Source organism: Camelus dromedarius, unplaced genomic scaffold (assembly GCF_036321535.1).
Source record: "Camelus dromedarius isolate mCamDro1 unplaced genomic scaffold, mCamDro1.pat HAP1_SCAFFOLD_195, whole genome shotgun sequence".
Classification (NCBI taxonomy): domain Eukaryota; kingdom Metazoa; phylum Chordata; class Mammalia; order Artiodactyla; family Camelidae; genus Camelus; species Camelus dromedarius.
Genome location: NW_026989809.1, coordinates 1,929,943 through 1,949,349, shown reverse-complemented (window position 1 = coordinate 1,949,349; position 19,407 = coordinate 1,929,943).

The window sequence follows — 19,407 nt, the reverse complement described above, 5'->3', positions numbered from 1 at the left end:
CCGAGTTGGAGCTAGTACATCCCCATACATATGTATGGAGAGGAGTTTGCAACTAAAAAGAAACTTTGTGTTCCCAACAAGCTAGGTGAAGGACGGCTTTCACACACACTTATCTCTCAGAACTGAGCAAGTGGAGAGACGTTCGTTCATCTAGCACCAAGGGAACGGGTTGCAGGAGAAACTTTTACTCAGGTTTCTCAGTCTGTTTCCTAGTGCCGGTTTGAAGTTCCTGCAGTTTTCACTGTAAAACCGAGTTGGAGCTAGTACATCCCCATACATATGTATGGAGAGGAGTTTGCAACTAAAAAGAAACTTTGTGTTCCCAACAAGCTAGGTGAAGGACGGCTTTCACACACACTTATCTCTCAGAACTGAGCAAGTGGAGAGACGTTCGTTCATCTAGCACCAAGGGAACGGGTTGCAGGAGAAACTTTTACTCAGGTTTCTCAGTCTGTTTCCTAGTGCCGGTTTGAAGTTCCTGCAGTTTTCACTGTAAAACCGAGTTGGAGCTTGTACCTCCCCATATATATGTATGGAGTGGAGTTTGCACCTGAAAAGAAACTTTGTGTTCCCAACATGCTAGATGAAGTACGGCTTTCACACACACTTATCTCCCAGAACTGAGCATGTGGATAGACGTTCGTTCATCTAGCACCAAGGGAAAGGGTTGCAGGAGAAACTTGTACTCTGGTTTCCCAGTCTGTTTCCTAGTGCCGGTATGAAGTTCCTGCCGTTTTCACTGTAAAACAGTGTTGGAGCTAGTACATCCCCATACATATGTATGGAGAAGAGTTTGCACCTGAAAAGAAACTTTGTGTTCCCAACAAGCTATGTGAAGGACGGCTTTCACACACACTTTTCTCTCAGAACTGAGCATGTGGAGAGACGTTCGTTCATCTAGCACCAAGGGAACGGGTTGCAGGAGAAACTTTTACTCAGGTTTCTCAGTCTGTTTCCTTGTGCCGGTTTGACGTTCCTGCAGTTTTCACTGTAAAACCGAGTTGGAGCTTGTACCTCCCCATATATATGTATGGAGTGGAGTTTGCACCTGAAAAGAAACTTTGTGTTCCCATCAAGCTAGGTGAAGGACGGCTTTCACACACACATATCTCCCAGAACTGAGCATGTGGAGAGACGTTCGTTCATCTAGCACCAAGGGAACGGGTTGCAGGAGAAACTTGTACTCTGGTTTCCCAGTCTGTTTCCTAGTGCCGCTATGAAGTTCCTGCCGTTTTCACTGTAAAACCGAGTTGGAGCTAGTACATCCCCATACATATGTATGGAGAGGAGTTTGCAACTAAAAAGAAACTTTGTGTTCCCAACAAGCTAGGTGAAGGACGGCTTTCACACACACTTATCTCTCAGAACTGAGCATGTGGAGAGAAGTTCGTTCATCTAGCACCAAGGGAACGGGTTGCAGGAGAAACTTTAACTCAGGTTTCTCAGTCTGTTTCCTAGTGCCGGTTTGAAGTTCCTGCAGTTTTCACTGTAAAACCGAGTTGGAGCTTGTACCTCCCCATATATACGTATGGAGTGGAGTTTGCACCTGAAAAGAAACTTTGTGTTCCCAACAAGCTATGTGAAGGACGGCTTTCACACACACTTTTCTCTCAGAACTGAGCATGTGGAGAGACGTTCGTTCATCTAGCACCAAGGGAACGGGTTGCAGGAGAAACTTTTACTCAGGTTTCTCAGTCTGTTTCCTTGTGCCGGTTTGAAGTTCCTGCAGTTTTCACTGTAAAACCGAGTTGGAGCTAGTACATCCCCATACATATGTATGGAGAGGAGTTTGCAACTAAAAAGAAACTTTGTGTTCCCAACAAGCTAGGTGAAGGACGGCTTTCACACACACTTATCTCTCAGAACTGAGCAAGTGGAGAGACGTTCGTTCATCTAGCACCAAGGGAACGGGTTGCAGGAGAAACTTTTACTCAGGTTTCTCAGTCTGTTTCCTAGTGCCGGTTTGAAGTTCCTGCAGTTTTCACTGTAAAACCGAGTTGGAGCTAGTACATCCCCATACATATGTATGGAGAGGAGTTTGCAACTAAAAAGAAACTTTGTGTTCCCAACAAGCTAGGTGAAGGACGGCTTTCACACACACTTATCTCTCAGAACTGAGCAAGTGGAGAGACGTTCGTTCATCTAGCACCAAGGGAACGGGTTGCAGGAGAAACTTTTACTCAGGTTTCTCAGTCTGTTTCCTAGTGCCGGTTTGAAGTTCCTGCAGTTTTCACTGTAAAACCGAGTTGGAGCTTGTACCTCCCCATATATATGTATGGAGTGGAGTTTGCACCTGAAAAGAAACTTTGTGTTCCCAACATGCTAGATGAAGTACGGCTTTCACACACACTTATCTCCCAGAACTGAGCATGTGGATAGACGTTCGTTCATCTAGCACCAAGGGAAAGGGTTGCAGGAGAAACTTGTACTCTGGTTTCCCAGTCTGTTTCCTAGTGCCGGTATGAAGTTCCTGCCGTTTTCACTGTAAAACAGTGTTGGAGCTAGTACATCCCCATACATATGTATGGAGAAGAGTTTGCACCTGAAAAGAAACTTTGTGTTCCCAACAAGCTATGTGAAGGACGGCTTTCACACACACTTTTCTCTCAGAACTGAGCATGTGGAGAGACGTTCGTTCATCTAGCACCAAGGGAACGGGTTGCAGGAGAAACTTTTACTCAGGTTTCTCAGTCTGTTTCCTAGTGCCGGTTTGAAGTTCCTGCAGTTTTCACTGTAAAACCGAGTTGGAGCTTGTACCTCCCCATATATATGTATGGAGTGGAGTTTGCACCTGAAAAGAAACTTTGTGTTCCCAACAAGCTAGGTGAAGGACGGCTTTCACACACACTTATCTCCCAGAACTGAGCATGTGGAGAGACGTTCGTTCATCTAGCACCAAGGGAAAGGGTTCAGGAGAAACTTGTACTCTGGTTTCCCAGTCTGTTTCCTAGTGCCGGTATGAAGTTCCTGCCGTTTTCACTGTAAAACCGAGTTGGAGCTAGTACATCCCCATACATATGTATGGAGAGGAGTTTGCAACTAAAAAGAAATTTTGTGTTCCCAACAAGCTAGGTGAAGGACGGCTTTCACACACACTTATCTCCCAGAACTGAACATGTGGAGAGACGTTCGTTCATCTAGCACCAAGGGAAAGGGTTGCAGGAGAAACTTGTACTCTGGTTTCCCAGTCTGTTTCCTAGTGCCGGTATGAAGTTCCTGCCGTTTTCACTGTAAAACAGTGTTGGAGCTAGTACATCCCCATACATATGTATGGAGAAGAGTTTGCAACTAAAAAGAAACTTTGTGTTCCCAACAAGCTAGGTGAAGGACGGCTTTCACACACACTTATCTCTCAGAACTGAGCATGTGGAGAGACGTTCGTTCATCTAGCACCAAGGGAACGGGTTGCAGGAGAAACTATTACTCTGGTTTCTCAGTCTGTTTCCTAGTGCCGGTTTGAAGTTCCTGCAGTTTTCACTGTAAAACAGAGTTGGAGCTTGTACCTCCCCATATATATGTATAGAGTGGAGTTTGCACCTGAAAAGAAACTTTGTGTTCCCAACAAGCTAGGTGAAGGACGTCTTTCACACACACTTATCTCCCAGAACTGAACATGTGGAGAGACGTTCGTTCATCTAGCACCAAGGGAAAGGGTTGCAGGAGAAACTTGTACTCTGGTTTCCCAGTCTGTTTCCTAGTGCCGGTATGAAGTTCCTGCCGTTTTCACTGTAAAACAGAGTTGGAGCTAGTACATCCCCATACATATGTATGGAGAGGAGTTAGCAACTAAAAAGAAACTTTGTGTTCCCAACAAGCTAGGTGAAGGACGGCTTTCACACACACTTATCTCTCAGAACTGAGCTTGTGGAGAGACGATCGTTCATCTAGCACCAAGGGAACGGGTTGAAGGAGAAACTTTTACTCAGTTTTCTCAGTCTGTTTCCTACTGCCGGTTTGAAGTTCCTGCAGTTTTCACTGTAAAACCGAGTTGGAGCTTGTACCTCCCCTTATATATGTATGGAGTGGTGTTTGCACCTGAAAAGAAACTGTGTTCCCAAAAAGCTAGGTGAAGGACGGCTTTCACACACACTTATCTCTCAGAACTGAGCATGTGGAGAGACGTTCGTTCATCTAGCACCAAGGGAACGGGTTGCAGGAGAAACTTTTACTCAGGTTTCTCAGTCTGTTTTCTAGTGCCGGTTTGAAGTTCCTGCAGTTTTCACTGTAAAACCGAGTTGGAGCTTGTACCTCCCCATATATATGTATGGAGTGGAGTTTGCACCTGAAAAGAAACTTTGTGTTCCCAACATGCTAGATGAAGTACGGCTTTCACACACACTTATCTCCCAGAACTGAGCATGTGGATAGACGTTCGTTCATCTAGCACCAAGGGAAAGGTTTGCAGGAGAAACTTGTACTCTGGTTTCCCAGTCTGTTTCCTAGTGCCGGTATGAAGTTCCTGCCGTTTTCACTGTAAAACAGTGTTGGAGCTAGTACATCCCCATATATATGTATGGAGAGGAGTTTGCAACTAAAAAGAAACTTTGTGTTCCCAACAAGCTAGGTGAAGTACGGCTTTCACACACACTTATCTCTCAGAACTGAGCATGTGGAGAGACGTTCGTTCATCTAGCACCAAGGGAACGGGTTGCAGGAGAAACTATTACTCTGGTTTCTCAGTCTGTTTCCTAGTGCCGGTTTGAAGTTCCTGCAGTTTTCACTGTAAAACCGAGTTGGAGCTTGTACCTCCCCATATATATGTATAGAGTGGAGTTTGCACCTGAAAAGAAACTTTGTGTTCCCAACAAGCTAGGTGAAGGACGTCTTTCACACACACTTATCTCCCAGAACTGAACATGTGGAGAGACGTTCGTTCATCTAGCACCAAGGGAAAGGGTTGCAGGAGAAACTTGTACTCTGGTTTCCCAGTCTGTTTCCTAGTGCCGGTATGAAGTTCCTGCCGTTTTCACTGTAAAACAGTGTTGGAGCTAGTACATCCCCATACATATGTATGGAGAAGAGTTTGCAACTAAAAAGAAACTTTGTGTTCCCAACAAGCTAGGTGAAGGACGGCTTTCACACACACTTATCTCTCAGAACTGAGCATGTGGAGAGACGTTCGTTCATCTAGCACCAAGGGAACGGGTTGCAGGAGAAACTATTACTCTGGTTTCTCAGTCTGTTTCCTAGTGCCGGTTTGAAGTTCTTGCAGTTTTCACTGTAAAACAGAGTTGGAGCTTGTACCTCCCCATATATATGTATAGAGTGGAGTTTGCACCTGAAAAGAAACTTTGTGTTCCCAACAAGCTAGGTGAAGGACGTCTTTCACACACACTTATCTCCCAGAACTGAACATGTGGAGAGACGTTCGTTCATCTAGCACCAAGGGAAAGGATTGCAGGAGAAACTTGTACTCTGGTTTCCCAGTCTGTTTCCTAGTGCCGGTATGAAGTTCCTGCCGTTTTCACTGTAAAACAGAGTTGGAGCTAGTACATCCCCATACATATGTATGGAGAGGAGTTAGCAACTAAAAAGAAACTTTGTGTTCCCAACAAGCTAGGTGAAGGACGGCTTTCACACACACTTATCTCTCAGAACTGAGCTTGTGGAGAGACGATCGTTCATCTAGCACCAAGGGAACGGGTTGAAGGAGAAACTTTTACTCAGGTTTCTCAGTCTGTTTCCTACTGCCGGTTTGAAGTTCCTGCAGTTTTCACTGTAAAACCGAGTTGGAGCTTGTACCTCCCCTTATATATGTATGGAGTGGAGTTTGCACCTGAAAAGAAACTGTGTTCCCAACAAGCTAGGTGAAGGACGGCTTTCACACACACTTATCTCCCAGAACTGAGCATGTGGAGAGACGTTCGTTCATCTAGCACCAAGGGAAAGGGTTGCAGGAGAAACTTGTACTCTGGTTTCCCAGTCTGTTTCCTAGTGCCGGTATGAAGTTCCTGCCGTTTTCACTGTAAAACCGAGTTGGAGCTAGTACATCCCCATACATATGTATGGAGAGGAGTTTGCAACTAAAAAGAAACTTTGTGTTCCCAAAAAGCTAGGTGAAGAACGGCTTTCACACACACTTATCTCTCAGAACTGAGCATGTGGAGAGACGTTCGTTCATCTAGCACCAAGGGAACGGGTTGCAGGAGAAACTTTTACTCAGGTTTCTCAGTCTGTTTCCTAGTGCCGGTTTGAAGTTCCTGCAGTTTTCACTGTAAAACCGAGTTGGAGCTTGTACCTCCCCATATATATGTATGGAGTGGAGTTTGCACCTGAAAAGAAACTTTGTGTTCCCAACAAGCTAGGTGAAGGACGGCTTTCACACACACTTATCTCCCAGAACTGAGCATGTGGAGAGACGTTCGTTCATCTAGCACCAAGGGAAAGGGTTCAGGAGAAACTTGTACTCTGGTTTCCCAGTCTGTTTCCTAGTGCCGGTATGAAGTTCCTGCCGTTTTCACTGTAAAACCGAGTTGGAGCTAGTACATCCCCATACATATGTATGGAGAGGAGTTTGCAACTAAAAAGAAATTTTGTGTTCCCAACAAGCTAGGTGAAGGACGGCTTTCACACACACTTATCTCTCAGAACTGAGCATGTGGAGAGACGTTCGTTCATCTAGCACCAAGGGAACGGGTTGCAGGAGAAACTATTCCTCTGGTTTCTCAGTCTGTTTCCTAGTGCCGGTTTGAAGTTCCTGCAGTTTTCATTGTAAAACCGAGTTGGAGCTTGTACCTCCCCATATATATGTATAGAGTGGAGTTTGCACCTGAAAAGAAACTTTGTGTTCCCAACAAGCTAGGTGAAGGACGTCTTTCACACACACTTATCTCCCAGAACTGAACATGTGGAGAGACGTTCGTTCATCTAGCACCAAGGGAAAGGGTTGCAGGAGAAACTTGTACTCTGGTTTCCCAGTCTGTTTCCTAGTGCCGGTATGAAGTTCCTGCCGTTTTCACTGTAAAACAGTGTTGGAGCTAGTACATCCCCATACATATGTATGGAGAAGAGTTTGCAACTAAAAAGAAACTTTGTGTTCCCAACAAGCTAGGTGAAGGACGGCTTTCACACACACTTATCTCTCAGAACTGAGCATGTGGAGAGACGTTCGTTCATCTAGCACCAAGGGAACGGGTTGCAGGAGAAACTATTACTCTGGTTTCTCAGTCTGTTTCCTAGTGCCGGTTTGAAGTTCCTGCAGTTTTCACTGTAAAACCGAGTTGGAGCTTGTACCTCCCCATATATATGTATGGAGTGGAGATTGCACCTGAAAAGAAACTGTGTTCCCAACAAGCTAGGTGAAGGACGGCTTTCACACACACTTATCTCCCAGAACTGAGCATGTGGAGAGACGTTCGTTCATCTAGCACCAAGGGAAAGGGTTGCAGGAGAAACTTGTACTCTGGTTTCCCAGTCTGTTTCCTAGTGCCGGTATGAAGTTCCTGCCGTTTTCACTGTAAAACCGAGTTGGAGCTAGTACATCCCCATACATATGTATGGAGAGGAGTTTGCAAATAAAAAGAAACTTTGTGTTCCCAAAAAGCTAGGTGAAGGACGGCTTTCACACACACTTATCTCTCAGAACTGAGCATGTGGAGAGACGTTCGTTCATCTAGCACCAAGGGAATGGGTTGCAGGAGAAACTTTTACTCAGGTTTCTCAGTCTGTTTTCTAGTGCCGGTTTGAAGTTCCTGCAGATTTCACTGTAAAACCGAGTTGGAGCTTGTACCTCCCCATATATATGTATGGAGTGGAGTTTGCACCTGAAAAGAAATTTTGTGTTCCCAAAAAGCTAGGTGAAGGACGTCTTTCACACACACTTACCTCCCAGAACTGAACATGTGGAGAGACGTTCGTTCATCTAGCAACAAGGGAAAGGGTTGCAGGAGAAACTTGTACTCTGGTTTCCCAGTCTGTTTCCTAGTGCCGGTATGAAGTCCTGCCGTTTTCACTGTAAAACCGATTTGGAGCTAGTACATCCCCATACATATGTATGGAGAGGAGTTTGCAACTAAAAACAAACTTTGTGTTCCCAACAAGCTAGGTGAAGGACGGCTTTCACACACACTTATCTCTCAGAACTGAACATGTGGAGAGACGTTCGTTCATCTAGCAACAAGGGAACGGTTTGCAGGAGAAACTTTTACTCTGGTTTCTCAGTTTTTTGCTACTGCCGGTTTGAAGTTCCTGCAGTTTTCACTGTAAAACCGAGTTGGAGCTTGTACCTCCCCATATATATGTATGGAGTGGAGTTTGCACCTGAAAAGAAACTTTGTGTTCCCAACAAGCTAGGTGAAGGACGGCTTTCACACACACTTATCTCCCAGAACTGAGCATGTGGAGAGACGTTCGTTCATCTAGCACCAAGGGAAAGGGTTGCAGGAGAAACTTGTACTCTGGTTTCCCAGTCTGTTTCCTAGTGCCGGTATGAAGTTCCTGCCGTTTTCACTGTAAAACCGAGTTGGAGCTAGTACATCCCCATACATATGTATGGAGAGGAGTTTGCAACTAAAAAGAAACTTTGTGTTCCCAACAAGCTAGGTGAAGGACGGCTTTCACACACACTTATCTCTCAGAACTGAGCATGTGGAGAGACTTTCGTTCATCTAGCACCAAGGGAACGGGTTGCAGGAGAAACTTTTACTCAGGTTTCTCAGTCTGTTTCCTAGTGCCGGTATGAAGTTCCTGCCGTTTTCACTGTAAAACCGAGTTGGAGCTAGTACATCCCCATACATATGTATGGAGAGGAGTTTGCAACTAAAAAGAAACTTTGTGTTCCCAACAAGCTAGGTGAAGGACGGCTTTCACACACACTTATCTCTCAGAACTGAGCATGTGGAGAGACTTTCGTTCATCTAGCACCAAGGGAACGGGTTGCAGGAGAAACTTTTACTCAGGTTTCTCAGTCTGTTTCCTACTGCCTGTTTGAAGTTCCTGCAGTTTTCAATGTAAAACCGAGTTGGAGCTTGTACCTCCCCATATATATGTATGGAGTGGAATTTGCACCTGAAAAGAAACTTTGTGTTCCCATCAAGCTAGGTGAAGGACGGCTTTCACACCCACTTATCTCCCAGAACTGAGCATGTGGAGAGTCTGTCGTTCATCTAGCACCAAGGGAACGGGTTGCAGGAGAAACTTTTACTCTGGTTTCTCAGTCTGTTTCCTAGTGCAGGTTTGACGTTCCTGCAGTTTTCACTGTTAAGCCGAGTTGGAGCTAGTACCTACCCACATATATGTATGGAGTGGAGTTTGCACCTGAAAAGAAACTTTGTGTTCCCAACAAGCTAGGTGAAGGACGGCTTTCACACACACTTATCTCTCAGAACTGAGCATGTGGAGAGACGTTCGTTCATCTAGCACCAAGGGAACGGGTTGCAGGAGAAACTTGTACTCTGGTTTCTCAGTCTGTTTCTAGTGCCGGTTTGAAGTTCCTGCAGTTTTCTCTGTAAAAGCGAGTTGGAGCTTGTACCTCCCCATATATATGTATGGAGAGAAGTTTGCACCTGAAAAGAAACTTTGTGTTCCCAACAAGCTAGGTGAAGGACGGCTTTCACACACACTTATCTCTCAGAACTGAGCATGTGGAGAGACTTTCGTTCATCTAGCACAAAGGGAACCGGTTGCAGGAGAAACTTTTACTCTGGTTTCTCAGTCTGTTTCCAAGTGCCGGTTTGAAGTTCCTGCAGTTTTCACTGTAAAACCGAGTTGGAGCTTGTACCTCCCCATATATATGTATGGAGTGGAGTTTGCACCTGAAAAGAAACTTTGTGTTCCCAACAAGCTAGGTGAAGGACGGCTTTCACACACACTTATCTCCCAGAACTGAGCATGTGGAGAGACGTTCGTTCATCTAGCACCAAGGGAAAGGGTTGCAGGAGAAACTTGTACTCTGGTTTCCCAGTCTGTTTCCTAGTGCCGGTATGAAGTTCCTGCAGTTTTCACTGTAAAACCGAGTTGGAGCTAGTACATCCCCATACATATGTATGGAGAGGAGTTTGCAACTAAAAAGAAACTTTGTGTTCCCAACAAGCTAGGTGAAGGACGGCTTTCACACACACTTATCTCTCAGAACTGAGCATGTGGAGAGACGTTCGTTCATCTAGCACCAAGGGAACGGGTTGCAGGAGAAACTTTTACTCAGGTTTCTCAGTCTGTTTCCTACTGCCTGTTTGAAGTTCCTGCAGTTTTCACTGTAAAACCGAGTTGGAGCTTGTACCTCCCCATGTATATGTATGGAGTGGAGTTTGCACCTGAAAAGAAACTTTGTGTTCCCAACAAGCTAGGTGAAGGACGGCTTTCACACACACTTATCTCCCAGAACTGAGCATGTGGAGAGACTTTCGTTCATCTAGCACCAAGGGAACGGGTTGCAGGAGAAACTTTTACTCTGGTTTCTCAGTCTGTTTCCTAGTGCAGTTTTGACGTTCCTGCAGTTTTCACTGTTAAGCCGAGTTGGAGCTAGTACCTACCCATATATATGTATGGAGTGTAGTTTGCACCTGAAAAGAAACTTTGTGTTCCCAACAAGCTAGGTGAAGGACGGCTTTCACACACACTTATCTCTCAGAACTGAGCATGTGGAGAGACGTTCGTTCATCTAGCACCTAGGGAACGGGTTGCAGGAGAAACTTGTACTCTGGTTTCTCAGTCTGTTTCCTAGTGCCGGTTTGAAGTTCCTGCAGTTTTCTCTGTAAAAGCGAGTTGGAGCTAGTACCTCCCCATATATATGTATGGAGAGAAGTTTGCACCTGAAAAGAAACTTTGTGTTCCCAACAAGCTAGGTGAAGGACGGCTTTCACACACACTTATCTCTCAGAACTGAGCCTGTGGAGAGACTTTCGTTCATCTAGCACAAAGGGAACGGGTTGCAGGAGAAACTTTTACTCTGGTTTCTCAGTCTGTTTCCAAGTGCCGGTTTGAAGTTCCTGCAGTTTTCACTGTAAAACCGAGTTGGAGCTTGTACCTCCCCATATATATGTATGGAGTGGATTTTGCACCTGAAAAGAAACTTTGTGTTCCCAACAAGCTAGGTGAAGGACGGCTTTCACACACACTTATCTCCCAGAACTGTGCATGTGGAGAGACGTTCGTTCATCTAGCACCAAGGGAAAGGGTTGCAGGAGAAACTTGTACTCTGGTTTCCCAGTCTGTTTCCTAGTGCCGGTATGAAGTTCCTGCCGTTTTCACTGTAAAACCGAGTTGGAGCTAGTACATCCCCATACATATGAATTTAGAGGAGTTTGCAACTAAAAAGAAACTTTGTGTTCCCAACAAGCTAGTTGAAGGACGGCTTTCACACACACTTATCTCTCAGAACTGAGCATGTGGAGAGACGTTCGTTCATCTAGCACCAAGGGAACGGGTTGCAGGAGAAACTTTTACTCAGGTTTCTCAGTCTGTTTCCTAGTGCCGGTTTGAAGTTCCTGCAGTTTTCACTGTAAAACCGAGTTGGAGCTTGTACCTCCCCATATATATGTACGGAGTGGAGTTTGCACCTGAAAAGAAACTTTGTGTTCCCAACAAGCTAGGTGAAGGACGTCTTTCACACACACTTATCTCCCAGAACTGAACATGTGGAGAGACGTTCGTTCATATAGCACCAAGGGAAAGGGTTGCAGGAGAAACTTGTACTCTGGTTTCCCAGTCTGTTTCCTAGTGCCGGTATGAAGTTCCTGCCGTTTTCACTGTAAAACCGAGTTGGAGCTAGTACATCCCCATACATATGTATGGAGAGGAGTTTGGAACTAAAAAGAAACTTTGTGTTCCCAACAAGCTATGTGAAGGACGGCTTTCACACACACTTATCTCTCAGAACTGAGCATGTGGAGAGACGTTCGTTCATCTAGCATCAAGGGAACGGGTTGCAGGAGAAACTTTTACTCAGGTTTCTCATTCTGTTTCCTAGTGCCGGTTTGACGTTCCTGCAGTTTTCACTGTAAAACAGAGTTGGAGCTTGTACCTCCCCATATATATGTATGGAGTGGAGTTTGCACCTGAAAAGAAACTTTGTGTTCCCAACAAGCTAGGTGAAGGACGGCTTTCACACACACTTATCTCTGAGAACTGAGCCTGTGGAGAGACTTTCGTTCATCTAGCACAAAGGGAACGGGTTGCAGGAGAAACTTTTACTCTGGTTTCTCAGTCTGTTTCCAAGTGCCGGTTTGAAGTTCCTGCAGTTTTCACTGTAAAACCGAGTTGGAGCTTGTACCTCCCCATATATATGTATGGAGTGGATTTTGCACCTGAAAAGAAACTTTGTGTTCCCAACAGGCTAGTTGAAGGACGGCTTTCACACACACTTCTCTCCCAGAACTGTGCATGTGGAGAGACGTTCGTTCATCTAGCACCAAGGGAAAGGGTTGCAGGAGAAACTTGTACTCTGGTTTCCCAGTCTGTTTCCTAGTGCCGGTATGAAGTTCCTGCCGTTTTCACTGTAAAACCGAGTTGGAGCTACTACATCCCCATACATAAGTATGGAGAGGAGTTTGCAACTAAAAAGAAACTTTGTGTTCCCAACAAGCTAGGTGAAGAACGGCTTTCACACACACTTATCTCTCAGAACTGAGCATGTGGAGAGACGTTCGTTCATCTAGCACCAAGGGAACGGGTTGCAGGAGAAACTTTTACTCTGGTTTCTCAGTCTGTTTCCTAGTGCCGGTTTGAAGTTCCTGCAGTTTTCACTGTAAAACCGAGTTGGAGCTTGTACCTCCCCATATATATGTATGGAGTGGAGTTTGCACCTGAAAAGAAACTTTGTGTTCCCAACAAGCTAGGTGAAGGACGGCTTTCTCACACACTTATCTCCCAGAACTGAGCATGTGGAGAGACGTTCGTTCATCTAGCACCAAGGGAACGGGTTGTAGGAGAAACTTGTACTCTGGTTTCTCAGTCTGTTTCCTAGTGCCGGTTTGAAGTTCCTGCAGTTTTCTCTGTAAAAGCGAGTTGGAGCTAGTACCTCCCCATATATATGTATGGAGAGAAGTTTGCACCTGAAAAGAAACTTTGTGTTCCCAACAAGCCAGGTGAAGGACGGCTTTCACACACACTTATCTCTCAGAACTGAGCATGTGGAGAGACGTTCGTTCATCTAGCACCAAGGGAACTGGTTGCAGGAGAAACTTTTACTCTGGTTTCTCAGTCTGTTTCCTAGTGCCGGTTTGAAGTTCCTGCAGTTTTCACTGTAAAACCGAGTTGGAGCTACTACATCCCCATACATATGTATGGAGAGGATTTTGCAACTAAAAAGAAACTTTGTGTTCCCAACAAGCTAGGTGAAGGACGGCTTTCACACACACTTATCTCTCAGAACTGAGCATGTGGAGAGACGTTCGTTCGTCTAGCACCAAGGGAACGGGTTGCAGGAGAAACTTTTACTCTGGTTTCTCAGTCTGTTTCCTAGTGCCGGTTTGAAGTTCCTGCAGTTTTCACTGTAAAACCGAGTTGGAGCTTGTACCTCCCCATATATATGTATGGAGTGGAGTTTGCACCTGAAAAGAAACTTTGTGTTCCCAACAAGCTAGGTGAAGGACGGCATTCTCACACACTTATCTCCCAGAACTGAGCATGTGGAGATACTTTCGTTCATCTAGCACCAAGGGAAAGGGTTGCAGGAGAAACTTGTACTCTATAATCCCAGTCTGTTTCCTAGTGCCGGTATGAAGTTCCTGCCGTTTTCACTGTAAAACCGAGTTGGAGCTAGTACATTCCCATACATATGTATGGAGAGGAGTTTGCAACTGAAAAGAAACTTTGTGTTCCCAACAAGCTAGGTGAAGGACGGCTTTCACACACACTTATCTCTCAGAACTGAGTATGTGGAGAGACGTTCGTTCATCTAGCACCAAGGGAACGGGTTGCAGGAGAAACTTTTACTCTGGATTCTCAGTCTGTTTCCTAGTGCAGGTTTGAAGTTCCAGCAGTTTTCACTGTAAAACCGAGTTGGAGCTTGTACCTCCCCATATATATGTATGGAGTGGAGTTTGCCCCTGAAAAGAAACTTTGTGTTCCCAACAAGCTAGGTGAAAGACGGCTTTGTCACACACTTATCTCCCAGAACTGAGCATGTGGAGAGACGTTCGTTCATCTAGCACCAAGGGAAAGGGTTGCAGGGGAAACTTGTACTCTGGATTCCCAGTCTGTTTCCTAGTGCCGGTATGAAGTTCCTGCCGTTTTCACTGTAAAACCGAGTTGGAGCTAGTACATCCCCATACATATGTATGGAGAGGAGTTTGCAACTAAAAAGAAACTTTGTGTTCCCAACAAGCTAGGTGAAGGACGGCTTTCACACACACTTATCTCTCAGAACTGAGCATGTGGAGAGACTTTCGTTCATCTAGCACCAAGGGAACGGGTTGCAGGAGAAACTTTTACTCAGGTTTCTCAGTCTGTTTCCTACTGCCTGTTTGAAGTTCCTGCAGTTTTCAATGTAAAACCGAGTTGGAGCTTGTACCTCCCCATATATATGTATGGAGTGGAATTTGCACCTGAAAAGAAACTTTGTGTTCCCATCAAGCTAGGTGAAGGACGGCTTTCACACCCACTTATCTCCCAGAACTGAGCATGTGGAGAGTCTGTCGTTCATCTAGCACCAAGGGAACGGGTTGCAGGAGAAACTTTTACTCTGGTTTCTCAGTCTGTTTCCTAGTGCAGGTTTGACGTTCCTGCAGTTTTCACTGTTAAGCCGAGTTGGAGCTAGTACCTACCCACATATATGTATGGAGTGGAGTTTGCACCTGAAAAGAAACTTTGTGTTCCCAACAAGCTAGGTGAAGGACGGCTTTCACACACACTTATCTCTCAGAACTGAGCATGTGGAGAGACGTTCGTTCATCTAGCACCAAGGGAACGGGTTGCAGGAGAAACTTGTACTCTGGTTTCTCAGTCTGTTTCCTAGTGCCGGTTTGAAGTTCCTGCAGTTTTCTCTGTAAAAGCGAGTTGGAGCTTGTACCTCCCCATATATATGTATGGAGAGAAGTTTGCACCTGAAAAGAAACTTTGTGTTCCCAACAAGCTAGGTGAAGGACGGCTTTCACACACACTTATCTCTCAGAACTGAGCATGTGGAGAGACTTTCGTTCATCTAGCACAAAGGGAACGGGTTGCAGGAGAAACTTTTACTCTGGTTTCTCAGTCTGTTTCCAAGTGCCGGTTTGAAGTTCCTGCAGTTTTCACTGTAAAACCGAGTTGGAGCTTGTACCTCCCCATATATATGTATGGAGTGGAGTTTGCACCTGAAAAGAAACTTTGTGTTCCCAACAAGCTAGGTGAAGGACGGCTTTCACACACACTTATCTCCCAGAACTGAGCATGTGGAGAGACGTTCGTTCATCTAGCACCAAGGGAAAGGGTTGCAGGAGAAACTTGTACTCTGGTTTCCCAGTCTGTTTCCTAGTGCCGGTATGAAGTTCCTGCAGTTTTCACTGTAAAACCGAGTTGGAGCTAGTACATCCCCATACATATGTATGGAGAGGAGTTTGCAACTAAAAAGAAACTTTGTGTTCCCAACAAGCTAGGTGAAGGACGGCTTTCACACACACTTATCTCTCAGAACTGAGCATGTGGAGAGACGTTCGTTCATCTAGCACCTAGGGAACGGGTTGCAGGAGAAACTTGTACTCTGGTTTCTCAGTCTGTTTCCTAGTGCCGGTTTGAAGTTCCTGCAGTTTTCTCTGTAAAAGCGAGTTGGAGCTAGTACCTCCCCATATATATGTATGGAGAGAAGTTTGCACCTGAAAAGAAACTTTGTGTTCCCAACAAGCTAGGTGAAGGACGGCTTTCACACACACTTATCTCTCAGAACTGAGCCTGTGGAGAGACTTTCGTTCATCTAGCACAAAGGGAACGGGTTGCAGGAGAAACTTTTACTCTGGTTTCTCAGTCTGTTTCCAAGTGCCGGTTTGAAGTTCCTGCAGTTTTCACTGTAAAACCGAGTTGGAGCTTGTACCTCCCCATATATATGTATGGAGTGGATTTTGCACCTGAAAAGAAACTTTGTGTTCCCAACAAGCTAGGTGAAGGACGGCTTTCACACACACTTATCTCCCAGAACTGTGCATGTGGAGAGACGTTCGTTCATCTAGCACCAAGGGAAAGGGTTGCAGGAGAAACTTGTACTCTGGTTTCCCAGTCTGTTTCCTAGTGCCGGTATGAAGTTCCTGCCGTTTTCACTGTAAAACCGAGTTGGAGCTAGTACATCCCCATACATATGAATTTAGAGGAGTTTGCAACTAAAAAGAAACTTTGTGTTCCCAACAAGCTAGTTGAAGGACGGCTTTCACACACACTTATCTCTCAGAACTGAGCATGTGGAGAGACGTTCGTTCATCTAGCACCAAGGGAACGGGTTGCAGGAGAAACTTTTACTCAGGTTTCTCAGTCTGTTTCCTAGTGCCGGTTTGAAGTTCCTGCAGTTTTCACTGTAAAACCGAGTTGGAGCTTGTACCTCCCCATATATATGTACGGAGTGGAGTTTGCACCTGAAAAGAAACTTTGTGTTCCCAACAAGCTAGGTGAAGGACGTCTTTCACACACACTTATCTCCCAGAACTGAACATGTGGAGAGACGTTCGTTCATATAGCACCAAGGGAAAGGGTTGCAGGAGAAACTTGTACTCTGGTTTCCCAGTCTGTTTCCTAGTGCCGGTATGAAGTTCCTGCCGTTTTCACTGTAAAACCGAGTTGGAGCTAGTACATCCCCATACATATGTATGGAGAGGAGTTTGGAACTAAAAAGAAACTTTGTGTTCCCAACAAGCTATGTGAAGGACGGCTTTCACACACACTTATCTCTCAGAACTGAGCATGTGGAGAGACGTTCGTTCATCTAGCATCAAGGGAACGGGTTGCAGGAGAAACTTTTACTCAGGTTTCTCATTCTGTTTCCTAGTGCCGGTTTGACGTTCCTGCAGTTTTCACTGTAAAACAGAGTTGGAGCTTGTACCTCCCCATATATATGTATGGAGTGGAGTTTGCACCTGAAAAGAAACTTTGTGTTCCCAACAAGCTAGGTGAAGGACGGCTTTCACACACACTTATCTCTCAGAACTGAGCCTGTGGAGAGACTTTCGTTCATCTAGCACAAAGGGAACGGGTTGCAGGAGAAACTTTTACTCTGGTTTCTCAGTCTGTTTCCAAGTGCCGGTTTGAAGTTCCTGCAGTTTTCACTGTAAAACCGAGTTGGAGCTTGTACCTCCCCATATATATGTATGGAGTGGATTTTGCACCTGAAAAGAAACTTTGTGTTCCCAACAGGCTAGTTGAAGGACGGCTTTCACACACACTTCTCTCCCAGAACTGTGCATGTGGAGAGACGTTCGTTCATCTAGCACCAAGGGAAAGGGTTGCAGGAGAAACTTGTACTCTGGTTTCCCAGTCTGTTTCCTAGTGCCGGTATGAAGTTCCTGCCGTTTTCACTGTAAAACCGAGTTGGAGCTAGTACATCCCCATACATATGAATTTAGAGGAGTTTGCAACTAAAAAGAAACTTTGTGTTCCCAACAAGCTAGTTGAAGGACGGCTTTCACACACACTTATCTCTCAGAACTGAGCATGTGGAGAGACGTTCGTTCATCTAGCACCAAGGGAACGGGTTGCAGGAGAAACTTTTACTCAGTTTTCTCAGTCTGTTTCCTAGTGCCGGTTTGAAGTTCCTGCAGTTTTCACTGTAAAACCGAGTTGGAGCTTGTACCTCCCCATATATATGTACGGAGTGGAGTTTGCACCTGAAAAGAAACTTTGTGTTCCCAACAAGCTAGTTGAAGGACGTCTTTCACACACACTTATCTCCCAGAACTGAACATGTGGAGAGACGTTCGTTCATCTAGCACCAAGGGAAAGGGTTGCAGGAGAAACTTGTACTCTGGTTTCCCAGTCTGTTTCCTAGTGCCGGTATGAAGTTCCTGCCGTTTTCACTGTAAAACCGAGTTGGAGCTAGTACATCCCCATACATATGTATGGAGAGGAGTTTGGAACTAAAAAGAAACTTTGTGTTCCCAACAAGCTATGTGAAGGACGGCTTTCACACACACTTATCTCTCAGAACTGAGCATGTGGAGAGACGTTCGTTCATCTAGCACCAAGGGAACGGGTTGCAGGAGAAACTTTTACTCAGGTTTCTCAGTCTGTTTCCTAGTGCCGGTTTGACGTTCCTGCAGTTTTCACTGTAAAACAGAGTTGGAGCTTGTACCTCCCCATATATATGTACGGAGTGGAGTTTGCACCTGAAAAGAAACTTTGTGTTCCCAACAAGCTAGGTGAAGGACGGCTTTCACACACACTTATCTCTCAGAACTGAGCATGTGGAGAGACGTTCGTTCATGTAGCACAAAGGGAACGGGTTGCAGGAGAAACTTTTACTCTGGTTTCTCAGTCTGTTTCCTAGTGCAGGTTTGAAGTTCCTGCAGTTTTCACTGTTAAGCCGAGTTGGAGTTAGTACCTCCCCATATATATGTATGGAGTGGAGTTTGCACCTGAAAAGAAACTTTGTGTTCCCAACAAGCTAACTGAAGGACGGCTTTCACACACACTTATCTCTCAGAACTGAGCATGGGGAGAGACGTTCGTTCATCTAGCACCAAGGGAACGGGTTGCAGGAGAAACTTTTACTCTGGTTTCTCAGTCTTTTTCCTAGTGCCGGTTTGAAGTTCCTGCAGTTTTCACTGTAAAACCGAGTTGGAGCTACTACATCCCCATACATAAGTATGGAGAGGAGTTTGCAACTAAAAAGAAACTTTGTGTTCCCAACAAGCTAGGTGAAGAACGGCTTTCACACACACTTATCTCTCAGAACTGAGCATGTGGAGAGACGTTCGTTCATCTAGCACCAAGGGAACGGGTTGCAGGAGAAACTTTTACTCTGGTTTCTCAGTCTGTTTCCTAGTGCCGGTTTGAAGTTCCTGCAGTTTTCACTGTAAAACAGAGTTGGAGCTTGTACCTCCCCATATATATGTATGGAGTGGAGTTTGCACCTGAAAAGAAACTTTGTGTTCCCAACAAGCTAGGTGAAGGACGGCTTTCTCACACACTTATCTCCCAGAACTGAGCATGTGGAGAGACGTTCGTTCATCTAGCACCAAGGGAACGGGTTGTAGGAGAAACTTGTACTCTGGTTTCTCAGTCTGTTTCCTAGTGCCGGTTTGAAGTTCCTGCAGTTTTCTCTGTAAAAGCGAGTTGGAGCTAGTACCTCCCCATATATATGTATGGAGAGAAGTTTGCACCTGAAAAGAAACTTTGTGTTCCCAACAAGCCAGGTGAAGGACGGCTTTCACACACACTTATCTCTCAGAACTGAGCATGTGGAGAGACGTTCGTTCATCTAGCACCAAGGGAACGGGTTGCAGGAGAAACTTTTACTCTGGTTTCTCAGTCTGTTTCCTAGTGCCGGTTTGAAGTTCCTGCAGTTTTCACTGT